The sequence below is a fragment of the Megachile rotundata genome, chromosome 3 (assembly GCF_050947335.1).
Source record: "Megachile rotundata isolate GNS110a chromosome 3, iyMegRotu1, whole genome shotgun sequence".
Taxonomy (NCBI): Eukaryota; Metazoa; Arthropoda; class Insecta; order Hymenoptera; family Megachilidae; genus Megachile; species Megachile rotundata.
Genome location: NC_134985.1, coordinates 15,357,761 through 15,368,307, shown reverse-complemented (window position 1 = coordinate 15,368,307; position 10,547 = coordinate 15,357,761). Strand labels below are relative to the sequence as shown.

Genomic DNA, 10,547 nt, shown 5'->3' with positions numbered 1-10,547 from the left:
CGAGCGTTTTCACCGTTACGAAGACTATGTGACTGCGAACTTCATCGCTGTTTTACGCCCATAAAGTTTCCCGGTACATTTTCCCTTTGGGCTATACTCGCAACAGCCAACCATCGCTTTACTATCATGGCATTCCTGGAACCATCTACGTTATTGGTACTCCATCTAGTTTGGCAAATAGTGTTTCAGTCGAAGATTCCTTTGTATATGTAAAGGTGTATGATGGAGATTTGAATACGAGTGTTCAGTATTGGGAATTTTTCAAGATTAGGATGAATTGTTATTATAATGTTGGTGAGATTTTGGGTTTGATGAGCTGAGTCTTCAGTTTTAAATTGGTGAATTGAAGGTTATAGATTTCTGTGGAGTCTTCAAATTTGTGGAATTGCTAATTGTTCAAATACCTAAATTTCATAGTCATCTCAAGGTACCTCAAATATCTGAAACTCCAGGTTCTCAAATCCACGCATCCCCAAATACCACTTTCTCAAATTCAAAATTCTTCAACTTCCACATTGAACAATTGCCAAGTTATCAATTTTCCAAGCACGAAACTCAACATTTGGAGAATCTAAACTAAAAATATGCAGAAAGGAAATTTGACGAGGCAGTTTCCAGAAGCTGTTATTTCTCGAGGAAGTCCTTCGCTGTTCTCGGTTCGGGTTCAAGGGTCGACAGTGATATTTTTTCTCGTTGTAGAGACAGTGGTGCTCGACGAAGGGAGAACCACAGGACGAACGATTCTGTTCGGAAACGCACCGAAAAAGATATTCTTAATCTCTTTCGTTCTCTGGGCGTAGTCGGTGTATATTCCACGGCGAGACCAAACTATTCCACGAAGAATGTAAGAGGAGCAAATAGAGATGGCTAGCTTGGGGAGGGCTGCGATGCAGCTGTTGATGTTCAAACGGCTGTTGCCTCTTCCCTTCTTTCTCTGCCCAATTTTTCCTCTCTCTTTCCGATCCTCCGTGAAAAGCAGAAAAGTTTCAGCGAAAAAGAGGAGCACGGTGACACACTCGGGGGAAAAGCCTGCGAAAGTACGTAGTAGGAAAAAGTATCCATCGTTGAAGCGTTAAACACGTAAGTACCTGGCAAATTATTTTATCCTGATGGCTGGATCGTGCCTCCGAGACGAAATTTTTGAAAATTTATCCTCTGAAGTCGGATTATGAGAGGTGTAAAAATTTCTCCTTTTTTTGTTACGCCTTTTATTAAGCTAATTAGGTAAAGCTCGTGTAACGAGGATTATCTTGTTTCGTTAGAACGCGCCGGAGACGAGTTTCATAACAAAATTAATTCGGCTACCTGTACCTCTTTGTCTCAATTAGGATCCACTTTCGTAATTTTCATTTCCGTTTCGTTTAATGGATGTAGCGCTGTTTGCTTCGTACTTTTAAGTTGCGTGCACTTTCATGGGGAGTTGGGAAATTGGCCGACTGGGAATTTGGGTATTTGGATATTTAATTTGGGAATTTGGGAATTTAGAATTTTAAGGGTTGGAAGTTTGGGGATTTGGAAATTTAGAAATTTGGGAAAATAGGGATTCGGGACTTGAGGAGTTGGGGATTTTAGGAGACGGAAATTTAGAAATTTGGGAAAGTAGGGATTCGGGACTTGAGGAGGTGGAAATTGAGGGATTTGGAAATTTAGAAATTTGGAAAAATGGGGATTTGGAACTTGAGGAGTTTGGCACTTTAGGAGGTGGAAATTTAGAAATTTGGGAAAATAGGGATTCGGGACTTGAGGAGTTGGGGATTTTAGGAGGCGGAAATTTATAAATTTGGGAAAATAGGGATTCGGGACTTCAGGAGGTGGAAATTGAGGGATTTGGAAATTTAGAAATTTAGGAAAATAGGGATTCGGGACTTTAAGAGGTGGAATTTGAGGGATTTGGAAATTTAGAAATTTGGGAAAATAGGGATTTGGAACTTGAGAAGTTCGGCACTTTAGGAGGTGGAAATTTAGGAATTTGAAAATTCAGAAATTTGGGAAAATAGGGATTTGGAACTTGAGGAGTTTGGCACTTTAGGAGGTGGAAATTTAAGGATTTGGAAATTCAGAAATTTGGGAAAATAGAGATTCGGAGCTTGAGACGTTAGGGACTTCAGGAGGTGGAATTTGAGGGATTTGGAAATTTAGAAATTCCAGAAAATAAGAATTCGGAACTTGAGGAATTAGGAACTTTAGGAGGTGAGAAATTAGGGATTTGGAAATTCAGAAATTTGTGAAAATAGGGATTCGGAACTTCAAGAATTCGAAACATTAGGAGTCGAAAATTTAAAGACTTGAAAATTTACAAATTCGGAAAAATTGTAATTTGGAATAACAACTCTATAATACAATAATTCATTAACATACTACTTTGAAAACTTAGGTATTCTAAAATTGATACAATTAGTATTTTAACGCCTTGAACATATAAAAATCCCTCAATCCCTCAATCAAAAAATTTCAAAGTCTCGAAGTTTAGACATTTTATAAAAATCGATAGAAGGTGCTCACATTATACGAAGGTAGCCATACATTTTCCCCGCGAATCGGTCGAAAGCTAAACGGGAAATATATTAGAAGATACACGGGCGCGAATGGTGAAAAGCTGACTGGTCTCGAAATTGAACGTTTCGCCATTAGAGGATAAGGTGGCGTGAAAACGTTTTATCGAACGGGCCGGAAATCCGGGCAAATAAACGCGATATTTCTTTCACGACCGATTCCCGGTGCTTCGTTCGAATGCCGTGATCTCTTTGCACTCTTTATCACTCGTTACTTTGTCGACAGACCACAGCCACGATACCGAGTCAACTTATACGAAACGATCACCCTATCTCGCGCCGATTCTTTATGGACCACTATTTCTCAGATAAGGACGCGATTTTTCTTGACGACCGGCTGCTGGTGCTCGTGAGTCGTCGACGATGGGAACAACCGGTTCTTGACGACCTGTCATTTGTTGCGTGCCGTTCCTTTTCCATCTTCAAATCCCAGAAACAATGTATTTATTTCAAAATTCTTGCCGATTCTTTTTTTCTACTTTCAATCAATTTAATATTAGATTAATGTTATAGATTTACTGATTGTTCGTTTGCTTAATTTAGAAATGCTACTTTAGTTACATGAATGTTCTAGATTATGTTTTAGGTTAGGTTAATTTTTTAGGTTAGGTGTACTTCTTGGGTTGGGTTAATTTTTTAGATTAGGTTAATTTTGTAGGTTAGGTGTATTTCTTAGGTTGGTTTAATTTCTTAGGTTAGGTTAATTTTGTTGGTTAGGTGTACTTCTTAGGTTGGTTTAATTTCGTAGGTTAGGTTAATTTTGTAAGTTAGGTGTACTTCTTAGGTTGGGTTAATTTCTTAGGCTAGATTAATTTTGTAGGTTAGGTGTACTTCTTAGGTTGGTTTAATTTCTTAGGTTAGGTTAATTTTGTAGGTTAGGTTAACTTCTTAGGTTGGGTTAATTGTGTAGGTTAGGTTAAATAATTAAACCTAGGTTAGGTTTATCATATATATATCTACATTTAGGTTAGATATTAATTTTTTTTTTTCATTTTAAGGGAAGTTATAGTGGTCATATTTATTTAGGTAGTATTATATTTCTGGCAAGTTATACCTATTATTTTGGATAAGTTTAGCTATTTTTTTCAGAGTTTGGTTACATATTATAGGTAAGTTGTACTTGCATATTTTCAGTAAAGTAATGTAGTTGCATATTTTAAACATATGGTTATTGGACAAATTATTGTACCTGTCAATTTTAGACGAATTCCAGACACAAATTTTAGACCAGTTATACCGATAACATTTTGGAAAATTACATTAGTTGTACATTTCAGTCAAATTATTCTAATTGCACATTTTAAGCAGATTGTCCTCGATGTATATTTTAGACAAACTCCATTAATTATACATTTCAAGCTACTCTGATTACAAATTTTAAACAAATTATTTCAGTTGCTTGTCGTAGGTTGTTCATTATATTCTTCACGCAACAAAGTATACCGTTTTAACCATAAATTGCCCTTTCAAATATTTATTGTACTGATACCGTATCAAACGAGGAAAATGCACTGCAAATCACGCGAGGAAAGTGTAACATATTCGAATCACACATACACAATTTATGCAATCTACAGTTATCACAAATGTGAACTATCTGTAAATCTCCAGAATTTTTATTGTTTTCATAAATCTTCTACACGCACGTTCGTACACATATGATTCTTATAAACGTTATGTCAGTCACGTGTATCTATGAGTTTAGATTTTTCGAATTAAAAACAGACGGAGGATTGTGGAACTAGGTAATTGAATGATACGGTTGGCCTTGAGTAATCAACTAATTTTGAGGAAATTATAGTCTCTGTCTCTAGAGACTAGACGGACTAGTCTGTCATAAATTTGTGCTTGGACCTAGCGAGGTTATTAAATCAATTGCAGTCTTTGTAATTTTAAATGCGAAAATGGGATCTTTAGTATTCATCTCTTTATCGATACAAGTAAAACAATTATATTATATTTGTATATGTTTTTAAGAAATAACTTGACTGTATACAAAAATATATTTCAAGATTTCTGACTGAAAATTATTTATACTTGTCTTGACTCGATAGTGAGTTGTAAAAATTAGCGAAGTTTGTTCTTTTCACCACTTGAGGACTTTCAGTCTAATTTATTAATTTATTAAATTTCAAATTTCTATAAACTTGTGATAGTTCTGTGAATTTGTGAAAATCTAATGTGCACAAGACATATTGTTTCATTATGTACACCTACGAAATAGTAAATACAAAATTAACAACCCTTAACTCTTAATAACAGCAAAGCAACACTTGCAAAATTCACTATGCAAATCAGCAAATTTTCAAATTTCAACAAACTTGAATATATGAATATATAAAATATTTGAAGTAGATATTACAAGAGTCTAAAATTAGAGAAGGAAGAAAATCCCAAGGGTGCAAAATGTTCCCAGCACGAGGACAGTCGTTATAGGCAAGTACGAAAGTGATCTCGCAGCGGAAGCAGGAAGTGATCCCTGCCGAAACAATATCGCTCGATATTACCGGGTGGTGACGTGTCGCTGGATACATCGGATCCGGTCCAATTACAACGTCCCGATACATTCTATCCCACGTAAGCTGTTTTCGAAGGGACTGGCTTGCGGCACGAGGTGGAAAACGCGTTTACGGTCTAAGCCGGGCTTAATATAAGCCGTTGACCGGTTCCAGTGATTTCCCCGGTAACCCGCTCGTAACCAGGATCAGACGTCCCGCTGAACGATCCTCGATCGATTTTCCTACGATCTAGACACCGGGATTAGGTCCCGGGGGCACGAGAAAACGGGTTAGGGTACAGCCAACACCAGCCAGTACTAGCCCATAGTTCGAGTGATGAGATGATTGGCCACGCTAATGAAACCTGATAGAGAGAAGCTCGCCTCGTTGTGGATTATTCTGTCGCGTAACGCACTAGATCGTACCGGTTGCGATCGCGTACACTTCCGCCATGGATACACCTTTCCCTTTGTCGACCCTCTTGCTTTGCCGTTTCGTGATTCTCTGCGATTTATTGATCCGTTCTGCAACACCGATTTCCATATATGACCGATACTCCGAGATTACAGACAGCGAACTATAAGCCCAACAATTTTGGAAACTTAAAAATTCAGGAATTTAGACATTTTTTAATATTGATATTTCATAATTGAATGACGAAAAATTTAACCTCTTTCTGCATGATTTTTTAGAAAGAGCTGAAAAAATATATGTTGTTACTTTCAATGCTAGTAGTTAATAGAAGCTAGCAGTTTTGAAAAAAATCCAAATTTTCATTAAAAATAGGTTTGGCCTATGGAATGCACATCATGCACTTATAGATATAAGAATGTTTGGCTCATACATGAGCCATTATGCAGAAAGGGGTTGAAAATGCAAGAGCTGAATCAGACTTGAAAGTTGTCCCTAAATCTCCAAACGTGAAGCTTCCCCAAAGGAATATCTACAAACTTTTTCCTCAAATTTCACGCCACGAAGCTTCACCGCGACTTCAGAAGTCTTTAAAACGAGACCTTTCAACGTCAGTTTCTCCTTAGCTGATTAATAAAACAAGTCACAGAATCGCGAGGTCGCAAACACGCGGTTCAAGAAAGTTCAAGGAAGATGTTTTCGACGAGGTAGCAGGGAAAAGTTTGTTGCAAAGCCTCTGTTCGGGGAACGTTCGTTTGGTGCATCCGCGAAATGACGAAACGTTTGCCAGTCACGTGTTGGCGATCTCGAAAGACGGCAAAAGGAAGATGCGAGAAACAGGATGTCGCCGGACGAGCGTGAAAACCTCGGCCTGCGATATAATTATAAATATGAACCAGAAAACGTTCGTTCGTTGAGCTTCGGAATACCAAAAATAAAACCTAACCGCTCGGATGCCATTCGTTCTGGAATAATTATGCTGTTGATTTTTGGTACGGAATCGATGTTTTATTACAATTAAGATTGTTCGAAATTGGGGTCGTGAGAGTACGAGGTATTTGTGGATGCATACGTGGTTCGTGATAGGTTAGGTTTTTGTAGGTTAGGTTTGTTGTATTTTGGTATGGGTGGATTATGGATATTTGTGGAGTTCTTGCATCTTTGGTAATTCATGATAGGTTAGGTTCTTGTAGGTTAGGTTTGCTGTATTTAAGTTTGCTGTATTTTGGTATGGGTGGATTATGGATGCTTTTGGACTGAGTTCTTGCATCTTTGGTTATAATAATCTAATCATGATATTAGTTTGAATAAATAATTAGCCTTTGAGGTTTGTATGTGTGGAGGAGATAGGTTCATTTAACATATATACATTATAATTTTGTTTGTCTCAGTTTCTGGTTTTATGCAGCTACCACGTGGTTTTATTCAAGAATCCAATATGGAACAGCATACAATATTTCATAAAATTTGAAAGTCAGCAAATCTACCATTGTTAATATAATCAATACCACACAATCATCGCTATATATTAATAAAAAGTGTCTAGCTTCGTATGATCACACTCTCAAACCTCCAATAATGAGTTCACCCATCTCTCCCTTAATAAAAGAACAAATAAAACTCCAATGAACCAATGTTCGGAGTATATTAATAAAAATTGTCCAGCTCCAAATCATCATACTCTCAAACCTCCAATAATGAGTTCACCTATCTTTCTCTTAATAAACGAACAAATAAAACTCCAACTGAACTAATGTTCGGTATATATAAATAAAAATTGTCCAGCTCCAAATCATCATACTCTCAAACCTCCAATAATGAGTTCACCCATCTCTCCCTTAATAAAAGAACAAATAAAACTCCAACTGAACTAACGTTAGCTACATATTAATAAAAAGTGTCTATCTCCAAACGATCATACTCTTAAACCTCCAATATCTCTTGAACCTCCTGTCTTTCCCTTCGAGACCTATGTCTCCCTCAATAAATGAACAAATAGAGTTCCAAGTGAACCAACATTCGAATTTGTAAACATGTGTATGTAAATACATATTTTGGCGGATGTCCAAAATGATCGATAAGAATATTTACGGAACAGAAGATTCATAAACGAGAAGATTTGAAAATAGTCAGAGCAGATCGACAAAGAGCTGAATTCCTTTATTGCGACTCATTGGCCGGTGTACTTTGCAGACGGCGTATCGGCCAGGCAACTCGTGGTCCCGCTCTTCCCCATTGAAATCTAAATATACCCCATGATATTAATAGCGTATGGTGTGGCGGTGGCAGAAGGACCGTTTCATACGCCCGCGATGCACGCTGACTTTTAGACAAATGCAGAAAACCGCATTCCCTTGGCACTACCCTTGATACCGGCCAACGTTTCGCAGAATGGAAAATGCAGCACCAGCTAATTTTCGGGGAATATTCGAATCGGTTTCATACCGGGATTTAACGGATCAACGTTGACACGAATTTTCGGGAATCGGTTAATTAATCATCTATGATCGTATTTGCTCTTAGCCATCGGCGTTATTTATTTTTCTGTATCGACGCTACATTAAATACGATATTTTCATTTTACTTTGATTCAATTTTAACGGCATTTTTATTTTAATTTTTGTTTAATTTTCAGGGTATTTTTACTTTAATTTCGTTTTAGTTTGATTTTCATTTCATTTTTATTTTCAGTTTGTTTTAATTTCCCCTTGTTTAATTTTAGTTTGATTTTATTTTAATTGTAAGTCAATTATAACAATTTTATTATAATTTCAGTTTGATTTCATTTTTACTTTATTCTCATTTGATGTTAATTTACCTTTGTTCAATTTTAGTTTAGTTTTAATTCAATTGTAACAATTTTAGTATAACTTTAGTTTGATTTAATTTTTATTTTATTCTCATTTGATTTTAATTTAGCCTTATTCAATTTTAGCTTAGTTTTAATTTAATTCTAATTCAATTGTAATAATTTATTATACTTTTAGTATAATTGTAGTATAATTAATTTACAATTAAAATTTCAATGCAAAATTCTCACCAATAAAAACCATTCATAAATATCTACGACCACAATTAACACAAAAAAAGTAAAACTAGAGCCCCAGTATAATATAATAAAATCTCGTTATATCGCCACCTTTGCACGAACTTTTCCACTAACAATTATATGGAAATTACCGTAATATCAATATCGTCATCCCAACCCAATGTACAACCAATTGCAAGAATCTCCGGTCTCTAATGAATATAATTGCAACTTTTGCTCTTAGTTTCAAATTAAATTGGTCTTTCATGCTTCGGCTTTATTCTTCTAATTGCAAGCGAATTTATTATCTTCATTGGAAACTTGGCTCGTCTGATAGTTCGGGTAATCCATTTATTTCTTCGAATGAAAATGAATTTTTTCGTCCTCTTCCAGCTTCTACAACGCTGCATCGTTCAATTTAATCTCCTAGTTATTATCCATTTTCATTTCTGTTTCAAGCGATCAATCTTCTCGGAATCCCTCAAACCGTGATGCGAGTGAAGTTCACTTGTATTAAGTGAAACGAGATAATCTTTGTGGGAGAATATTTTTTAGCTACGTTTATATTTTAATTCGTTGTGATGCAGATATAACATTATAGGATATTACACAATTCTCAATTTTAAATTATTACATTACAATTATTATAGTTACTGTAATTATAGTTACTATGGATATTATAGTTATTGTTATATCACTGTACTATTATATAATTGTAAATATATTTTTAAAATTACATTAAGTATTGAGGATTAATGTATACTTCACTTTGCTCGCTGCAATTTTAACATTAAACCACTAAATAGTTCAAATAATCATTTCACAAGACTCTCATGTTAAGTTACAAAATTATGGTAGTTTTCTTGAAATTTTTGTTAATGTTTATCAAGAAAAAAAATTCATGTTTTATTTTATTTTATATACATATTAACTTTATATTATTCAATTTTATTTTTAATTTTAAAGCAAATGTATATACGTGTGGTTTAGTATTAATACAGATGTACATTGCAGATATCAACAAAACGAAAAATGCAGGTGCTTCACAAACGTTCTCGTTTTATTTGGAACAATGTAACGAGCGCCAGACGTTATCGTACAAGTCCCTAAGGAATTTCGGGGACTAAAAAACATGAAAGGGAATCTCCGAGGAGGGATCGTGTCACGGAAAGACTTCCGGAAAATTTCAACCATCCGATTCACGATGGGCAAGATCAAAGAAGCTCATACCGTATTAACGCTTGCGCTATCAACGACAAATTGTTCGATGTAAAAATTGATCGGTACAACCTGATATATTAAACGATTTAACTACGTGCGTGAAAGAAGTATTCGAAAGATGTCTTCGCCCCTTAGCTTTCTGTTCCAACTTTCTAAAGATGAGGAATTACTTTACAGCGTAAAAATTACTTCCAAATTACATCTACAACGTAAAAATTACTTCCAAATTACTTTACAGCGTACAAATACTCATTGAACTACATAAAAATATTTTTCAGAATTACTGTTTTAATTTTGTATCGGTATTTCACAGTGCCTCGCTATAGAGACCCAATTTTGGTTGTAAATCAATACGATCGTTAATCTATAGTTCCTAGATACTTACCAGAAGTATCGTTAATTATTATCTAGTTAAAACGCACGAGCGTGTAATGTTCAACTAGCACCATGAATAATCGACGCCCGAAATTATTCTCGCCCCATCGAATTGCATAATATACAGAGGCAGGCACACTCGAAATTACCCCTCTGATTTATGTGGGTATTAACTATCCTAGGAGAAAAGTGGGTCAACGCAAAGTTGCATAACTTCATAATGGAGAACATAAGTTAGACGCAACGAAATCTTTCTGACCGTTCCAAAAATCTCTTCACAATCTTTTTCAACTACGAGATTACTTCGCTAGGAAATAATTCAATTTCTTCACGTGATTCGACGGAAGACGCAAAAATTTTGTAATAAAATTAACCCCTTAACCTACAATTTTTACCTCCTTAATCTAAAATTTTCTAACCTAAAATTGTTACCTCCTTAACCTACAATTTTCAAACCTAAAA

At 35.5% G+C, this 10,547-nt stretch overlaps 1 protein-coding gene across 12 annotated transcripts in view; it reads right to left on the bottom strand.

Annotated features, from left to right (window-relative positions):
- The window catches only part of hiw (MYC binding protein highwire), a 304,734-nt gene that overhangs the window by 57,010 nt on the left and 237,177 nt on the right, over positions 1-10,547 (bottom strand). The window lies entirely within an intron of this gene.